We start from the raw sequence: 20,351 nt of genomic DNA, 5'->3' as shown, positions 1-20,351 counted from the left end.
AGTACTACTGTGTAATTGAATAGTGTTAACTGTGTAAATGTAACTCTGTCGAAGATTTGATGTTCGACATGTGTATCAAGTAGGAGTGGCAGCAATGTATAACAGTCAATAATAGTTAGCCAACGTCATAGTCATCATGTCAAGACCAATGTTTGCCAAGCCAGATCAAAGTGTATGGTTGCTGAACAACTGTCAGTGAGCCAAGCTATGCAATTACTTCCTCTCTCCAAAAAAAAAAGTATATACTGCTTAGTGATTTAACAAAGTGTGTGTATAGACTATCTTCCATCCACTTTAGTGTTCTAGTCTGCTATCTTCATCCTCCTTGTTCCATATAGACCAACAAAAAATATGCACCTCACTTACTTTACCTCTTATCCACAAAAACTCCAATAATCATCAGCATCACATAATCTCAATACTTCAATAATACCTCTTACGTCAATACATATAAATCTTATCATCAATATTATTTACCTTACCTCTTTTCCACAAAAACTCCAATAATCATCAACTTCACATAATCTCAATAATACCTCAATAATACTTCTTCAATACGTCGATACATATAAACCTTATTACCAATATCATTTCACTTCCATAACAACTCTTTCCTCCAGTCAGTCTCCTCGAACAAGTACAGATAAAATCCTAATGCAAACCTCATCATCCTATACAATCCGAAGACACACTGTCAACACACAACCTCTGTGTAATCCATCTGACCCAAATCTTCTACTCATTATGAATTATAAACAAAAGAAATGCATACATGACCTCTAACAGACTTAGTTCGAATAACTCTCAGTAATTAAGTACGATTACGGAGTGTGAATGATCATAATATTTCACAGTGTGTACACCACTTCAAGAATTATGGCAAACAGAAGCAAACATGTGGAGTATTTCTTGTGTCAAGTGTCACTTCCTATTTCAATTGCTCACGAAAAATGCAGTGTAATAACTGTCAATGGTCTAAACCTAGTTTTGGTATGTCATGTCGCTAGCTTCCTTCCTATTAGCATAAATTTATACAGCTTCCATAAAACCTCCAGTTCATGTGACTTCTATGAAGTTTCTTGTACTAATGTCGTTTATGTCGAATTATAGCAGTTCATTTTCTTATCTTAAAAATATAAGGCTCTGAGCGTAAGCAAAACATGCAATAGCGAGTAAATATACCAGTAGAGAACAGAATGTCAACAAGTGGATGCAGCACAAATACTACAACGGGGCTCTGCCAAGCGAACAATCTATAATTAATACAATAATGTGACCTAAACTCTATGTTCATACACAGTATATCAGCATTTCTATATACTAAATTAAAGAGTAGTTATGACACCAAAACAGAAATGTGTAAATATGCAATCCATAAGCAAGGCAGCAAATATGTTATCTAACATAATAAACAGGTCATTAGCATCATATCAGCATAAGCAAATAAATGTTCATATGTAATCTTAATAAGTAAACATGAAGGCGCAAGCAGATAAATCACAAAGTATAACTTACATACATACCAGCACAACTAATCAGGTGACAATTATAATTTAAATAAATAAGCACAGCAGACACATAATAAAAAAAAATGACATCAGTGAAAAAGCAGTGCAGCCAAGCGATGCATAATATATACAAATAACAACCTTGTTCATTAATAAAACATTGACAAAAATCAGCAAATGTACGCAAGCACGTCGCTTCACAAGTAAATTCATAGAACATGAAATTAGCACAAAGTATGAATCACGTAATTGCGAGCAGCAAACTACGTCTAAAGTACGTACCTAAGTGGAAATATGTTACCTGAAAAATAAACTCAATTAATATTTACCTTTTTAGTTTATTACTTTCTTCTTCGAAATGACATTTTTCCTGAAATTTTCTCGATAGCAAGTCGTCTTAACGTCGGACACGCACAGAATTTACCTGAAGTTCTTAAATATTTTATAGAACCGTATCCTGAAAAATACTGAATGTTAATAACATAATTCATCAAGTCACTATAGCTTTATACTGAATTTAGTAGGAGAAATTAGACTGTGTATTTGTTTACGGTTGTCAGTGCATTCGCACTGAGCGCTCGATCAGCTGTAGGCGCGTGACGTAGGAAGTAATTGTTTGCGGTCAACGACTGCCTTGTGCGGCGCGCAGACTTGACTGTTGCTTTGAGTATATGCCGCCGCCAAAACACAGGGCGGTATCCTTGTACTCTCCGCATGTTTACGTAAACTGTTGGTTTCTCGAAAGTATGTCATTCCACAAAAATTTTAACGTTAGATATATGATGTATTCCCTTAGAGAGTCGAGATTTAAGAGTTTCTACTTCAACAGTGTTATCATGAATAATTTTGCGAATTCTATATGGACCGTTATAAAGCGGAAAAAATTTGCGACACAAGCCTTTTCCTTTGTGAGACAAACGATGAGACTTAATTAACACCTTCTGACCAACTGACAAAATTTTTAAACGACCAGGATGTTTAGCTGATTTCTCTCTTCTAGCAGCCGCAGATGCAATATTTTGCAGAGCCAGGTTCACAACTTCAGAATGCTGCAGTTTCCGTGAAGGCGGAAAAGGAACGATTTCAGATATGCGATTTGTCGGTCCTTTGTTTTTTAATATCAATATAGGCGGTAAAGAAGTTGAGTCCTTAGGAAGTTCATTCAGAATGTTTTGAAAAATATGAAGATACTGATCCCACGTTCTGTGATTCTGATGACAATAAAGACGACACAATTTATTGATTTCCTTCATCCATCTCTCTGAAGCGTTAGATTGAGGGTGAAAAAGTGAAATGAAGATTGGTTTAATTTTACGACGCCGTAGAGTACGAAGCCAAATTTTAGAGCGAAACTGTGATCCATTATCTGATATAACCTTATCAACATGACCAACTTCTTTAAGAAAATGGTTAATGAAAGCATTAGATACTGAACGAGCTGTTGCTTTGCGTAAAGGTGTAAAACACACATATTTTGATGTCAACTCCACTGCTACGAAAATGTACGCAAAACCATTAGTAGAACGAACCACTGGACCGAACAAATCGACTGCAGCCATGTCCTTTAATTTCGCTGGAACGATAGGAAACAACGGTGCTCTGTGAGAAATTGTTGGCGGCTTAGCCTTTTGACATAATTTGCATTTGGCAAGAACAGATCGAATACGTTTTTCCATATTACTGAAGTAGCAATTTTCCCGTAATTTATGAAAGCATTTTCTGGGACCAAAGTGTGCATAACTAAAATGCGTATACCAAATCAGCTTATTAACCCACTCATCAAGAATACAAACTAACCAAACAGAGTTGTCGAGCGATTTTCGTTTAAAAAGAACTTTCCAGATAGATCGCAAAAACGAGGTGTGGCCAAATCGTCCAATCTAACAAAGCATCTAAGAAAATTATAGGCACCAAGGAAACTACGAACATCACGTTTTGTGGTAGGAATAGAATAATTACGAATAGCATCTAGTTTCTCTGGATCAGGAAGAATACCTTCTGTAGAAATAATGTGACCGAGAAATTTCACCTGAGAACGACCAAATTCAGATTTTTCTAAGTTCACTATAATGCCAACTCTTGCAAAAATACCTAATAATGAATCCAAAATTTTGTTGTGCTCACTCCAAGAACGTTTAGCAATAAGAATATCGTCAACATATGAAGTAATATTGTCACGAAGATAAACAGGTAACATTTCGTTTAAACTACGAATGAATGCTGCTGTAGGTACAGTAAGTCCAAACAGTAATTTTCGAAATCTCTTTTGGGTAAAATAGTCATATCCGGTTACTCTTTAACGATTCTCTAGATAGATTGATAGTCGAAGAGTTGTTTTGACAGATGCAAAGAATAGTAAAAGAGTAGGCAGCAGTGCAGAAAACTAAAAGGGAAATAGCACCACTACAGCTCGGGGCCCTATGCACGCTACGGCACATATTCACTTAGAGTAGTGAAACCCCTGAGGACTTTAATAGCCGCACATAATTTCTAGTTTGTAACTTAGTGGCAAATTTGGCGGGAGTGCGTACATAAATTGATCTAACCATGAACATGGATGTATGTCATTCTTAGAATTGCGGAAAATCTTAAATTTCCGAACAGTCAAAAAGTGTTTATAGTCAAAGTTTTCGCCTCTTGGCGACAAAGACCTACCCCGTCTGTCCCAGTCCGAATGTCGATTATTGTCAAGTTCACGCACCTGGCGCTCTCTTGTTGCTTCTCGTAAATGAAATAAATTATTTTCTTCAAGGCCCTCTGCTATCCGTGATTCTAAATTTCTTCTGCTGTCATTTCCTACGATTTCGCCTTCAATTTATTTGACTTGCTTTCGTAATGCCTCAACTTTCCTTTTAACGCGTTCATTAAATTTTCCCTGATTTTCAACATGTTTATTTATGTTCTGGTATTCTTCGGTTTCTGCAAATGGCAATTTTGCTGTATCATTTGAATCTCTGTTCCCATTTAAACTAAGATTTGTCAATTTGTCTGAAATATCCTCAACTCTTTCCGATAAATCACCTATTTGTTCTTTCTGTTTATTTACGTCTTCCGTAAGTGTCGCGACTCGCGTTTCAGTATTAACACATTTAGTAGTTAACTGTTCATACTATTGTGTTAGGTTATTTAATGTCATTCGGTACGGATTCCTCGATTCTCTCAAATATTTCTTCCTTATCTTTTGCACGTTGTAAATTTAACTCTGAAAATTTCTGTACTATCACGCGATCTCTTTCTTCCTGTTCTCTATCCTGTTCCCTTTGTCTAATCTCTACTGCAACTAATCTATTATTGTGAGCATTCAAAATCGGTTGTGCTTCTTCTCTGATTTCTTTCTTTAATTCATCTTTCATATTTTTGAAACATGTCCCTATTCGTGAATCTAACCGTGTTTCCAAAGTTCCCATTTCTGTTTTTAATTTAGATCCAAACCGTGTTTCCAAAGTTCCCATTTCTGTTTTTAATTTAGATCCAAACCGTGTTTCCATTGTTCCCATACCAGTTGTAATTGTTCCTATCTCTGTTTTAATTGTTCCTATTTGTGAGTCTAACCGTATTGCCAAAGTTCCCATCTCTGTTTTAAATTCAGATCGTAACTGTGATCCCATTGTTCCCATCTCAGTTTTAATTGTTCCTATTTGTGATCCCAAATTTAATATTGCACCCATCAATTGCTCCATATTAGCCGGTTCAAAATTCTTTTCGTCCCTAACATTTCCCGCAAAACCAACTTCTTTTGTCATAGCTGTAAAGCTATCTGTGTTCGATACTATTCCAGAATCTTTTATCGTTAATCTCGTACTCTGTGAATTTTCTGATAGAGAAAAATTTTGAAATGGTTCCGGACTATATTCCCGACTTAGTAAATTGTTTTCCACTTCATTATTCATCACACTGTTCTCCTGTGTTGGCGAGTTCGCCATGTTAACAATTTCGTCATTCTCACTATTCATCATTTTTGCCTTTTTCATTGATCGCGCAATCATTTACAAAATATACAAAACTCGTCACTATATGAAAATTACACACAATGACACTTTATCTCCAACAATACCATTCACACGAAATGTTTCCTTCAAACACGATTAACGAACAATTGAAATAATTGCACTAAATTGTCAAACGCGTATACAAGACAACAAATCAAATTCTGAGAAAAAATACCATTAGAAGAATGACAATTACCAAATCTACACATGCAAAATAGACTACAATTACTAAACTACAAATTACTACAACAATACTACTGTCTACTATTTTTACAATCAGAAGATTTCCAAGGGACGATCCGAAGCAGCGGTCGCCACGTGCATGGGGGCTTAATTATTTAAAAAGAATGCAAATACTTTTAATTTTCAGTCGCTGTATGTCCGATTACGCTGTGTCTCGTAAACGGTTGGCCCTGACTAGTATTATTACGCAATCTGACTGCATAGACAACAACAAAGAATGAAATGAAAATTTTCGTTAACACAATTAATTAATTAAGTCCCCAGCAACTATAAAACCTACGAAACCAAAGCACAAGTGTAATTGTTCTGTGTGTGGGAGTGTGACTCAACGTACACATCTGGCACGGTTCTTCTTCAACAAGACAAGAAATTTTAAATACCATTTATACTGAAGTAACTAAAAAATAGAAATACTATAATTGCGTAAGGAAAGCAGAATTACACTCTAATACAAGAACACAAGCCAGATGCTTTGTTGACTGAACCTGTAATGACGCATTATTTAAGACATTGAGATAATAAAAAGAAAAGGAAATTTTTTTTTCTTTTACCTTCATATATTGACGAAAAGCACTCTAATCATTACAACATTTCCACACCGACTCGCTACTACCACATCTCAACAAGAACTCTCCACCACGACCTCTCGACTAGCACATCTCAACAAGCACTGACTCCCTGCTACGAGTTCTCACCAAGCACTTTTCACTAGCACATCTCAACAAGCACTGACTACCACGAGTTCTCCCCCAGCACTGACAGTGGAGGCGGCTGAATAATACTCTTTGGCGTAATCTCTGGCGCTGTGGCTCAGTGTAGCCACCTTTCAAGGTGTGCCGTGAGCGGGCAGCATGGAATGCCGATGAATGCTGTTACACTGCGTTCGGCGATGACTCGTGGTTCCGCACTACTACGGACGACCATTGTCGGCGGGTATGGTGGCTATCTGGGAAGAGGTCCTATTTTTCCAGTGTTTTGGAGAGACACAGCGGTATTACTCCTGGCGTCATGATATGCTGAGCCATCGGTTACGACTTCAGGTCACGGCTGGTAGCGATTGAGGCAGTGGCACATCGCGGACATCCTGTGTGCTTTCTGTTGCCTCACATGCGACGGTATAACGAGGCCACTTTCAATAGGACAATGGCACGCGTGTCCATGAACTTTTTTCATGACGTTGAGATACTTCCCAGTACAACACGGTTGGGACCAGCTCGGACGTCAACGTTGTCCCACTGTTAGTACCCAGGATATCAAGGACCAGTTGCAACTTGCGGGTCTGCTGGCCTCAGAAGAGGATTAGCGGCTTTATGAAACCGTTCCCAACCGAATCAATGCATGTATCGATATCAGAGGGAGTTAAACGTCTTACTGACATATGGGCTCATACTGTCAAGTTTCTTTGAAATCGATGTTGTAAACACTTATTTAGCATCACATACTCTCTCAACCTGTGGAGTTTCATTTCTTTTCCTCCTCATCTTCTGGGCGCTTCACTTTTCTGTCAAGTTACCTTCATATAATAACATTATTTTTACAAAAAGAGATATATTGAATGTATAGACAGTATTAGAGAAATCTATAATAGCTCGCTGTTAAATTGTCAGTCCTCCGTGGTACTATCAGTAATTCTGAACAGTGTATTTCCCCCTCAACAAAGTTTTGTCAGCATCTATTAGGAGTTAAGCAGTATACGTGACTTTGCATCAGTAAATACGACACTAGGGCGTGAAGTGAGATCCGCTGCTCTCTTCGAGCCAATGGTAAAACCAACGGGCCAATGCGAAAACAACTTTTTTATATACTTGGGGAGGCAGTTCACAATGAAGGTGTTCACCTAGGTCACACAATTAAACAGCATGCTTATCACCAGACTCTACGTACTTTTAGAGGGCTGTAGAAAGAAACTGCCTGCATTATGTTGGATTGATTCCCCATTCAAGACCCGCTTCCGGTCACTCACGTTTTAGTGTCAGGCTCGTTTTGGCCAGAAATAAAACAATTGTCTTACTTCGATCCTGTTGGCTGGATTTGCCCGTTTCACTTTTTCATTATTCCTTGGAGGGGATATGGAAGACATGACACAAATGGCGGTGCACACCTGAAATAGGTTCTAATAAAAACACTGACGTAAGGCGCCAATAGGTACATACATTCCGCCGTCACCACAAAAGGAATAGTTGATACTGTTAGGCAGTGCTTCATACATTTTATTACTTTATTTACTTTCAGACGTCTGCAGGGAATACATGTGTACTGTATACTCAAATTACAGACGGTATATTTTGTCGTTTATTAATAAATGCTGATCGGCAAATTCTTGTACGATATTTCCTTACGCAGCCTCGTGAGTTATAAGTAACTCACATTTCGTCTCTAGCTTCCTGTAACAGTGTACTTTGAGATAACAATTTTTTTTTCGTTTGCTTAACTTATTGCAGTTATATCATGCAGCACCCTCGTGACGAACCCATAGACTTTGTACAAACTCGTATGTCAAGTACAAGTCTGACTGAATTCAAATTTCTTTGAACCAACTGTTATCGCGCAAGCACTTCCAAGAGATAAAGTAATGGTGATGCAGATGCCCGTAAAACCTAAGCCCCCTTGGCTGCCACAACTGAGCAGCCTCCTTGCGTGGGAAAAATCGTTCGCCGTGTCTACTATGTGAATCAGCTGACTTTGCGTACAGTATCCTTATCCCGTCAGTAAGAGTTAGTCGAGCCACAAATCATGAAACAACAAAGTACTTTCTCATATGGACATTACGATAAAGTAACAGCTGAGCTTTTGAAGTACCGTGTTGATGTAGCGTGCCCCTATGGACCTTGGCTATTGTGATGGAGATGCGGTTTTTCGCCTCTCCCAGCGCCCGCAGGCCCTTCCCTTTATGCGGCGCGACGAATGTCCGCTCGGCGAAGGCGCGCCGGCGTGTCAAATCTCACTGTGAGTCACTTGTCATCAGCTGCTGGCAGCCGTATTTTCACCCACCGGTGGTTCTCTGCGTCCCGAAACGCCAAAAGATATCTGCAAGTCTCTGCAGCACAATCTCATTTCGCTAGTGTCGGCGTCACTATATTTCCTTCCCGTTTTATATACTCGTAATATCAGAAATGTGACTTTCTATCATAAAATCACTACTAGGAATATAAAGACATGAGATGGACTGACCTACTATTATTGTGAATTTATATAGTTCATAAAAGTACAGAAAACAGGCAAATACGATGTTTCCCAACTCAAGTTTTTCATACGAATAAACAATTAGTCAACAACAGAAAACATTGCCGTAATTCTTTCACATACACAATACTCATCTGAAGCAACTAGTTGATTGGATGCTATAGTGCTAGTAAATTGCAGAGATGTTAATTGCTACATTTCACTCGCTGTTCAAAATACACTGCGCAACACAATTAAACGATCAGTTTTTCGAAACAGCGTAATCGTCTCCCATTGCGACACAGAAGTTTGAAATTTGGCTCAAAGGTGCCTGCAACCTTCCTCTGAAATGCTGCAATGGTGCAATGCTGCGACGTTAGACCAGACCTCGATGACGCTTCACGGATGTCGTCACATTCGAAAAAAACCACAGCTCAGAAGTTTCTGTAAGCTGTCAGGCGGGTTAATGACATCACATTGGCACCAATTTTCACCACCCACAATTCCGCCCAGAGCTACCGGGGACGTGTCACGAGATGAGAAGGTCGTTACAGCCCCTCTTACGTACACTCAATCCGTTTGACGCCTCTGAATTGGAGGTCAGAAACGCGACGATCATCGTCGAAATCACATGGTTTTCTTATACGTGGCTGAGAAAAACACTTCAGACATACCGTTGCTCAGAATAGAGACGAAAATGCTTGTCGTAAAGGGCGTCAATGAAACCTTCCCTTTTTCTTGGACGCTGATTCCCACGCATTTGCGGGTTGAAAGCGACTGTTCACAGTGCAACGAGCAAGAGGACGACGTTCTTGATGACCTTTGACCCTGTTGACACCGTCTTAGATTTCAACCTCTCTTCGAGGACATTGGGAGCTGCATTCTCATTTACCGTCTTCGCATCCCTTTGGAGTCCAGCGAGATCGCAATTTTTGCTCTCGTGTTCAGGCTGGAACCACTAGGGACCGTTCAAAACCATTAGACGAAATTTGAACGCAATCCGAAGCAGTAATGGTGCTTATACATTTTCGGCCCTCCTGTTTCAGGCTCTCGTGTGACGTGGTCCCGGGGCGTTACTAAATTGAAACATGCGCAAATAAAACGGTAAAGTGAAATGATAATTAAATGGACACCCTAGCTGCAAACAGGCGTTGATGTACTTCATTGGGGACATGTTGAAAATGTGTGCCCCGACCGGGACTCGAACCCGGGATCTCCTGCTTACATGGCAGACGCTCTATCCAACTGAGCCACCGCGGGCACAGAGAATAGTGAGTCTGCAGGGACTTATCCCTTGCACGCTCCCCGCGGTGGCTCAGTTGGATAGAGCGTCTGCCATATAAGCAGGAGATCCCGGGTTCGAGTCCCGGTCGGGGCACACATTTTCAACATGTCCCCAATGAAGTACATCAACGCCTGTTTGCAGCTAGGATGTCCATTTAATTATCATTTCATTTCTAGCAAAGCTGCATGGTTATCCACGGTAACTGTTCCTTCTGGAACAGATACTACCGTCATATATAGTTAAAATATGTTTTCCCGGCCATTGACCTTCTTGTGCGAACGCACACGCTATGCCCGAACTCGTACGGGACTTGGTAGACTAATCTGCCACGAGTAATGAGTATGATGGGCAAACATCTATTAGGCGCACTACGAATGTAGTGGTGTAGGACATGTTGGGAATGTGGATCTCACGGGGAGCGTGCAAGGGATAAGTCCCTACAGAAACACTGTCCTCTGTGCCTGCGGTGACTCAGTTGGATAGAGCGTCTGCCATGTGAGCAGGAGATCCCGGGTTCGAGTCCCGGTCGGGGCACACATTTTCAACATGTCCCCAATGAAGTACATCAACGCCTGTTTGCAGCTAGGTTGTCCATTTAATTATCATTTCATTTCTAGCAAAGCTGCATGGTCATCCACGGTAACTGTTCCTTCTGGAACAGATACTACCGTCATATATAGTTAGAACGGTAAAGGGTGCCTCTAAGACCCCACCCCCAGTTCGGCAAAACTCTTGGTAGCATTCAGAATTTTAATAATAAACCTGTACAGAGACAACCTGTAAGGTAGTCCTAGGCAGCCCCGTGACACACCTTAGGTTTCTAGTTGCCTACCTGCCTTTTGCCGTTTTATTCACAACTGTGTCGATGTCACCCCTCCACCCTCCCTTGAAATGATAGCGGCATAGGAAGACGCCAAACAGGAAGGATGAAACAGCATACGAACCACTTGCTGCCTCGGATCACGTTCAAATTTCGTCGAATGGTTTTGAACAGTCCCTTGTGGTTCGAACCTGTACACGAGAGCAACTGCACGTTGAACCGGGGTGCAGACCCACAATGTCCGTAGAGAGAGGTTGAAATGTAAGAGGAGTGTCAAAGATTATCAAGAACATCGTCCTTTTGCTTATCGCGTTGCGAACTGTCGTTTTCGATGGCGAAATGTGTTGCAGTCAATGCCCCAAGGAAAGAGGCGATTTCATTGATAGCTTTTACAGCATATCCTGAGGCCTTTTAGTGTCGATTCTGAACGGCGATGTGTGTGAAACGTTTTCCTCGGCCACTCACATGAAAACCGCGTGATTTCGACGCTGGGCAATGCGGTTCTAATCTAGTGATGGCTGTTATAGCTGAAACAACCGGTTTCCAGTTATTTCAGTTGTTCCAGCGCCAGATTAACCAGAGTGTTAAAACCGCCCAAAATAAATCTTTTCTGAAATAACTGATTTTCGGTTTTTTCATTCCCGTTATTTCCTAAAATAAGCGTATAAATTGAAGAAAAAATGAAAACTTTTGACTCTCTCAGTTTCAGGATACATGCAATCAAAGTATTAAATTAAAGATAACTAGTTGGTTTTGTACAACAGTAAAAAATGCCGTGTGGCTACGGCCTCCCGTCGAGTAGACCGATCGCCTGGTGCAAATCTTTCGAGTTGACGCCACTGCGGCGACTTGCGTGTCAATGGGGATGAAATGATGATGATAAGGGCAACACAACACCCAGTCCCTGAGCGGAGAAGATCTCCGACGCAGCCGGAATCGAACCCGGGCGGTTAGGTATGACATTCCGTCGCGCTGACCACTCAGCTACCAGGGGCGGACAAGATAAACAGTACACTCCTAATGATTCTAATTTTTTGAAACTCTATTGCAAAATCATGTTGTAATCGGGAATCATACCACTATTTGAACATTACGAATAGTCAGTTCCATAGGGTGAAAAGTGACATTAAACAACTTCATTTTTCGCTTTAATTTGTCCGTTTCAGGGGCTACAAGCAGATAAATGTAGGTTATTTAGAGACAGCCAGCAGGTCAGCTGCTTTCTATTTTTGTTGTAAACTATGAATGAACCATTAAATTCAGTATTATAACGCAAGTTTTGTTGTGGCTCCTCCATTTTTAATCTTTTAAAGCAAATGGTTTATTGTACTTCATTGACACCTCATTTTGTAAAATACTTCCAAACTAGGTATGGTGCTATGCTGTATACAACTGTTATCCGACGACGGCAATGAGAAAGCCCATATAGAATAGGTGGGGCAAGTCTTGCTCCCAGGACGTACAAATGTACCATCTAATAGGCTACGCCACATGGCAACAGGTACCTTATTGTCCCAGCAATGCTGTATTAGTTCTTGTGCCACGTGTGACATGCTCTTTTCTGTAGCATTGTTATTAAAATAGCACTGATCGCTTTTCCTATTTCTTGTAATAACGCAATATAACACCGAGCGAGGTGGCGCAGTGGTTAGCACACTGGACTCGCATTCGAGAGGACGACGGTTCAATCCCGTCTCCGGCCATCCTGATTTAGGTTTTCCGTGATTTCCCTAAATCGTTTCAGGCGAATGCCGAGATGGTTCCTTTGGAAGGGCACGGCCGATTTCCTTCCCAATCCTTCCCTAACTCGAGCTTGCGCTCCGTCTCTAACGACCTCGTTGTCGACGGGACGTTAAACACTAACCACCACCACCACCGCAATATAACAAAGTAGTGCAAATTTCACGAATAAAAATTACTCGATCTTAAAAAAAAAGTTTTATTTAAGTACGAAAGATTTTAGCACTGCTGATAAGACTACTTGATATTTCGGTCTTTTTACCCAGTTATTAGTAAAATATAAAAACACCTGCCATAAGCCAAACCAAACAAATACCGGTTATTCAGAACTAAAATACTGGTATCGGTTTTTCCTATCCGTATTCTGATCTACATCGCAGAGACCTCAATAGAAGAGATGAAATGCGTGAGATGTCGGCGGTGGTAGTGGGCAGAATTGTGGTGAAATTTGGTGCCAATGTGACATCACTAACCCAGCTTACGCGTCATATAGGCTGCTGAGCTCTGGCATCTTTTATTTTTTTCGGATGTTTCGACACGTTGCTGTTCGAAGCGTCTTCGAGCCCAAGTGTGACGTTGCAGAGCGCCACGCTTTTGCGCCATAACTTAGGAAGGTTGTAGGTAACTTTGAGTCAAATTTCAAATTTTTGTGCCGCAATGGGTGACGTTCACGGGTTTCGAAAGAATGAAAAAGTGATCTTTCCATTCTGTTAGGCAGTGTAGTTCCAGACATTCTCTGTGTTTCCACGGTCGGGTGATGTAGCGGGACAATCGAGGTTCGATGGATTTCCTGAGTGTCCGTCAAACTAGTGACCACGGCTGTTTTTGTTCTGGAAGACGGGAGCAGCGGAAGGATGCTCATCGTGAAGGTGAAGGAGAATGACGTCATCTGGTGATCGAGAATACTGCAATAAACATCCTGTTCATATTGATGTCAACGTGACTGAGTGGTCCCAAATCATAGTACGAAACAGATGCCCGAGTCCTCACGAAGCCACCTGCTGTCTGAACTATCCCTCCACATATTGCGGATTGGCTGTCAGTGGTCTTGACGTCTTGCATAATTTGAAAAGAGGCAAAATCGGGACTTAATCGCGTCTCACTGCAAGCCCCCAGTCAGCAAAGGTCCATTTACAATGTTGCCTGCCACATTGCAGAATTGCAGCTTTATGTGGCGCTGGGAGCAATAGCATTCTTTGGGATACGCGACTCAATGTCAGTTACATATAGTTGTCAATTTTCGCTTGTTGTGAGGTACTGACATTTGCTGACGGCATCGTTTTTGCCGTATTTAAAACCAATTGTCATTGGCAAGGTGTGAAAGTCGTCTCCAGTCTGTGACGAGCCTGATTAAGGAATTGATTATGATGAGGTCCCATACTCCGAGGAGCGTAGGGAACGGCGCGGGAGACCCGTACCGCCGACTAGGCAAGGTCCTAGCGGAGGTGGTTTGCCATTGCACTCCTCCGACCGTAATGGGGATGAATGATGATGATGAAGACGACAGAGCAACACCCAGTCATCTCGAGGCAGGGAAAATCCCTGATCCCCGCCGGGAATAGAACCCGGGACCCCGTGTGCGGGAAGCGAGAACGCTACAGCAAGACCACGAGCTGCGGACGATTAAAGAAAAATTTAGGCAATAAAAACTAATTTCCAAACAAGTTAAATGTCTTCAAAAAATTTTAAACATTAAATATTCAGTTATTAAATCCCAGGTAAATGATATATGTATATTAAAAAGGGGATATGGTTTTCTTTGAAGTTTTAAATGAGTTAAGATTGCGCAACGGTGCAGGAACGTTTAACATTATCAAAATGCAGTCCGCGAGTAAGTAGACGCCCTGCCGTATACGTTACAGATAGTTCTCGCAACTGCGTAATCCTTTTTCTTGCGGAAAACAACAACATCAAATAAACCAGTGTTTCCACTTTTAGGGGTATCGCACTTTTTTAGGCCGAAAAGCCTTACGTTATGTGTAGTTTAGAACTTATGCTGATAGGGGTTTACAGAAATTTAGGGTAAAATAGAAATTAAGGTGGTAACCCTATTATTCGTGTTAGGCATCGCTCAATGTATTACGTAATTCTATGGCTCCACCGATTTATTAAAGCGGTTTCCTTCATACTCTTATTGAATGTAATCCGTATTATTTTAACTATATTACTATTGTGCTACAATTTTGTTAAGGATGTCATATTATTATTTAGTCGTATTATACCTACAGTAATCGCACGAAAATTTGACCACAGCCACGGGGGAGTGTGATGTATAGAGGAAAAGTGTGTGGCGTCGAGACGCGAGAAAGCAAATATTTCAGTGTTTGTCTTCCAGACTGACAGCTTTCTGCCTTAAACGCCTCGTACCCATCAGCTGGGGTGGGAAAAATAACACACGTAAGTAGCATCGACCCATGAATTCAGATTATACGAACTCCCATCTTCAAATGCGGCATTTATTTGTAGGAAAGAAAAGATGAAATTAAACTAAGGCTTTTATTAGCAGGGCCTGATTTTATGTCTTGACTGAAGACATCTGATAAAGGTAATACGAAAGCCTACTGTAAAATCTTTGATTGTGATCTTGTGTGTGGACTCTGAATTGTTGACATACAAAAAAATGCTAAAACAGTCTAAACAGATGGTTGTTACATCAAAATGTGGAAATAAGTCAACATTTTTAAAGCAAAACTCAGACTCATACCACATAGGTGTCTAAGATGGAATTAAAAATATGCAGATTCCTTGCAAGCCTTCATACAAAACTGGGAATGTTAACAAACAATTGCTAAATTTTAGAACACAGCAGTTCCATGCTAAGCGCAGCGAAAAAGTGTAAAATAATGCTTCAGCTTCTGTAAATCTATGAATGTTTTGTGAAGTGAACTGCAAATATTTTGTTTCATTACTGACCTAAAATAATAATTTATTCTTTATTATAATTATACTAGCTGACAAACCCAGTATTGCCCGGATATTCATCTTGTCAATTTTCTGTTAGAGACAAAAACCAAAAATGAGCTGTATAAGGTAATACCGAGAAAATTTCATTTACATGTATTCATAAAAACACCTTTGAAGTTATGAAATAGTCGTACTAGAAATATTCATAACGCGCAAATATATTAGCAAAATATCCAAATTAAGAAACGTACAGTACTTTCTGTATGTTAGGCACAGCTGCTTCGCGTGTCTACAACGCGATTTTTAAATGTCTCTATGGCGATGCCTCTTCATGCTTCCACAGACGGCTTTTGTTTTCGCTTACAGCCCTTTGCACTTCACAGTTTAAAGCTGTCAAAAGCGCTGCCAAGCGTCAGGGATTTTATTAAATTGATTCGACTGTGGGAGTGTCATAGTAGTACATAATAAATGCACTCTTATTAAAAATTCATGCATGATGCGGCATTTTTTCTCTCATCTCACTGTTTATGACGTCACATGTCTAACTATGTGTCGTATAAAGCTATATTTGTGTAGATACATTCGGCAGTGTATGTGGGTACTACATGCAAAATGTGTTGATAATTGAGTTTGTTGCATAGAAGTTATAAATTTAATCGTTGCGCACAATGCGGCAGCTTTTCACGCATCTCAGTGTTTATGACGTCATTTCTTCTAAACTATATGTGGTACCATGATACACTTTTATAGGTGCGTTTAGCGACACATGTGGATACGGCCTGCGAGATTTATTGCGGACATAGTTAGCAGCAAAGAAGCAATACATTTAAACGTCACGCATGATGCGGCTGTTTTTCACGCATCTCATTGCTTATGAAGTCATATCTCATGAACTATAATAGGCAGGTAGTTCTTACCTGCACAGTGATCGTTGCTTAGCAGTAAGGGATAGGCATACCAAGTTTGGTCGAAATCGCTCCAGTGATCAGTGTTTAGGAGATATGGAAAACTCACACACACACACACACACACGTATATACATATAATTTGTATTGATACCCTAAATCTAGGGATTTTTTAAACCTTTTAAGGGATTATATAAGCAGACTGAAGTGACGATTGAAAATTTGTACCAAGGCCGATATTGAAACCTAGGTGTGCTGTTAACTGGGCAGTTGCAAATGGCTCTGAGCACTATGGGACTTAACATCTATGGTCATCAGTCCCCTAGAACTTAGAACTACTTAAACCTAACTAACCTAAGGACAGCACACAACACCCAGTCATCACGAGGCAGAGAAAATCCCTGACCCCGCCGGGAATCGAACCCGTGAATCCGGGTGTGGGAAGCGAGAACGCTACCGCACGACCACGAGCTGCGGACTGGGCAGTTGCATTAACCACTACAGCACCATGGCATAGTGGCTTTGTACAACTGCACGGACTACCATAGGGCGCTTACCTCCTCAATCCAAGTTCCCATTAACGCCTCAGCCCACTTGGTATTTCCCCTAAACTCCTCCCCAGATGTATTGTAATAGTACCTTAGCATCGAACAAAACGGGGTCCAACCTGAAACCGAGAATTTGCTTTAATCAAATGAAACTACATGGTTCCAGAGACCTTTTTAAGTCTCAAACATCTATGACGTGTATAAGCAAACTAAAGCGACAAATTAAAATTTGTATCATGGCTAGGATTCGAAACCGGTTTTCCTGCTCACTCGGCAGATGCACTAACCAATATGTCACACTGGAACAGTCACTTCCCACAACTGCACGGATTTTAGTACGGCTAACTCCTCAGTCCAAAACCCCATTTTCCACTCAGCCCACATAGTATCCCCCTAAATTCGAACAACATTGTAGAGGCTCTCCAACAGCTATACATATCGAGTAACATCGGGGATAGGCTACGTTCCTGATTCACTTCCTTCTCTTACTACTTTCACTTAGAAAACAATTTCTTAAAGGTCCGGAAATTTTCACGCTGTCCCCGTTAAACGTCACTAATTAGAGTGTGTTCAAAAGGAAGTGATCTTTTGTATTGTTCAATTTTTTTTTCTTTTATAGGAACCTCTCTGTGAGAAACACTCTGCAGTGACAACCCAAGGTGACGTCTGTTTGTTTTCGCAAACCTACCTGCTCCTGTATTAAATAACTCGGCCCAGCGCGTTCCATCACGCGAGAAACAGTGAATTGTCTACTATATGTAAATTGCGTAGTATAGCCATCAATAAACAGGCCAAAGGGGAGCCAGAACCTCTGGAGGCTCATCGTATTTGCCGATCAGATTAGGCCTCGAGTGTTTTACGGTCTAGGGTGAGGTCAGTCGCTCCCTCGCTCAACGCGGACTGAGGTCAGTTAGGTGCTGTAACCGAGCACTGCCCGCTGCGACAAGTGTGTGCGCCACGGACCCCGCTAACACGGTTAGCGCAGGGGTGGCCGCGGTCTCGGGTTGTCAGAGTGAGTCATTAGCGCGCCTGCGTCGCGGGGGGCGCTGGGGAGATGCCCGCAGCTCGCTGCATGCGCCTTGTAGCACGCAGCCCGCGACACGTCCCGGCGGACTCATTGCCTTCCCAGCTGGCAAGGAGCGCCCGCGCCGGCGCCACACGCCGCCGACGTATACGCGAACGTACTTATCTTCGCGAGTTCATTACAAGCTACGTTCTTCGCTTAGAGTGATAAAGCAAGGAACACATTACTGCACATTTTGTAGCGTTCGGGGAGTGTCGGCCAATACGTAAAAATGTACACACACCCACACACACACACACACACACACACACACACACACACACACACACACACACACATAAACACATACGGACATTATTTATCTAATACAGTGCTCAAAACAAATGTTGCATATTGCTTTGTTATCGATATTGGACCTAACATGAAAAAAGCTGATTTTGTACTGTCACTTACAGTCATGAGGAAACAAAAATAAAGAATAAAACACATTTCCACATGGAAAACACAAAAAAAAACGAAACTTTACAAAAGATTCCACTGCGAACAATTCAGTTCCTTCTCATCATCATATTCCGTAATACATTGCTCATGAACCAACTAGCCATCATTGTAATTACTGCTACTCTCTACAGTATTATCCAGATAAGCCTGTGGTACATTGTCCCTTCATCCATTGTGGCCTCTATGATGCCCAGTAAGATCTCTGTGATACAAGACGATTGCAAACCGCTAGTTTTACCATGGCCGATGCATTCTCAATGCAGTTAAAATTTGGAGAACGTGGGAATGTAAGGTGGCAGAATAAATGAAGGTCAGATTCGTACCTTATATGAGAGCTTTATACACTGCAAAGGGAAGGTGAATATGACACCCACCTTCATTCGGCGGTAATGAGCAAATTTGTGTAGCAGTATGTAATGCAAAACAGGGATGACATTCAATAAACAGTAATTAACACACTGTTCGTATCATGCATGTTTGAGTGGAAGGTGAAACAAGCAGCGAGAGATGTTTCAGTTTGGAATTTCAGAGAGTCGAGCTCAGGCAAGGCCGCGCTACAGGGGGTACCACGGAAACCACTTAAAGGGGAGTCCCAGGCTGAAAATCAACGACCGACCAGGTGACTCAGATGGGGAGAGCGAGTATAACGGCCCATCTGAGGGAGGACAGGAAAGAAAGCTTTTAAAAACTGTGTTTCGGAATTCAAAAGGGATATCAACAAAACTCGTGACACATTTTCGACTACATGTCCACCGAATGCTACACACGTGAAAAAGTCAATGTATGCATTTAGGCATCTGGAACAGGCGCAAAACGTCCGATTGGCGGAAACATGCTAGGAAGGAGAAAAGAACCAAAGTTTCGATGCAAGTTAATCTTCGACAGCATCTCGCCGTCGTAACACTTGCAACTGTTTGCAAATTGTATGATCTTTAAAACACACACAACGATACCATGCAGCGTGTACCATACAATGAAAAGGACAGATAACCAACGAACTAATAACCACCATTTCTATGTATTTGTTCTGTGATATGTGTATCTGATGGGCTGGAACAGCTAATTTGTACCTTTCGTCAAATGCAAATTTATGTACTTGTGTTGTGACATGTATGTCTGATGGGCTGTGAGACGTAATTTTTTCCTGGTAGGGACCTTGCAATTGGTAGAGAGAGTTTCCACAAAATAAGAGGAACACTCCTATTGATCTAAAAAAAGCTGTGATGTGAAGAACGAAAGAAACCAGGTGGGGAGACAGTTTGGCTATGAGTAAGACAAGACGGAAATTTTCGAGGACTCTTCTCTGAACTGGCGTCAAGTGCAGAACGGAGCGCATAACGCTCTGTATGACGCAGAGGAGTAATTTGTGTGAACACTGCGTTCCAACTAGAAATTAGCTGTAGCACCGTTTAGCTCCAACTGTGGAGAAACGAACCAGCCAATTAGTTAATTTTTCTCGCGAGAACTGAGAGGGCATTATAATATGCGCGCTTCTCAAACCATGGTCGTGTATATCGCCACATTCTAAGACTAGGGTTGAGTACATGTTCTCTCGCATAACGAGAAACATAGGGAAAGTTTCTGCTGGAAAATTCAGCAAAGGTGTAATTAGTTTTATAGGAATTTCAGCGGAAGAGAGCGGCCTAGCAGATGACAGTTCATCGCAACTTACGGTAAATACCGCGTGCAGAGGCGTAAACTTGTTTGTTCACCAGTTCGTCC

At 41.2% G+C, this 20,351-nt stretch overlaps 3 non-coding genes across 3 annotated transcripts; 2 read left to right on the top strand and 1 right to left on the bottom strand.

The window, feature by feature from the left end:
* Positions 1-10,088: 10,088 nt before the first annotated feature.
* Trnat-ugu (transfer RNA threonine (anticodon UGU)) lies at positions 10,089-10,163 on the bottom strand. The gene has a single exon. It is a non-coding gene; the product is annotated as a tRNA-Thr (tRNA).
* Positions 10,164-10,202: 39 nt separating this feature from the next.
* Trnai-uau (transfer RNA isoleucine (anticodon UAU)) lies at positions 10,203-10,280 on the top strand. The gene has a single exon. It is a non-coding gene; the product is annotated as a tRNA-Ile (tRNA).
* A 366-nt stretch (positions 10,281-10,646) lies between these two features.
* Positions 10,647-10,721, top strand: Trnat-ugu (transfer RNA threonine (anticodon UGU)). The gene has a single exon. It is a non-coding gene; the product is annotated as a tRNA-Thr (tRNA).
* Positions 10,722-20,351: the final 9,630 nt, after the last annotated feature.

Source organism: Schistocerca serialis, chromosome 1, assembly GCF_023864345.2.
Source record: "Schistocerca serialis cubense isolate TAMUIC-IGC-003099 chromosome 1, iqSchSeri2.2, whole genome shotgun sequence".
Taxonomy (NCBI): Eukaryota; Metazoa; Arthropoda; class Insecta; order Orthoptera; family Acrididae; genus Schistocerca; species Schistocerca serialis.
This window is presented reverse-complemented; position numbering and strand designations above follow the sequence as displayed.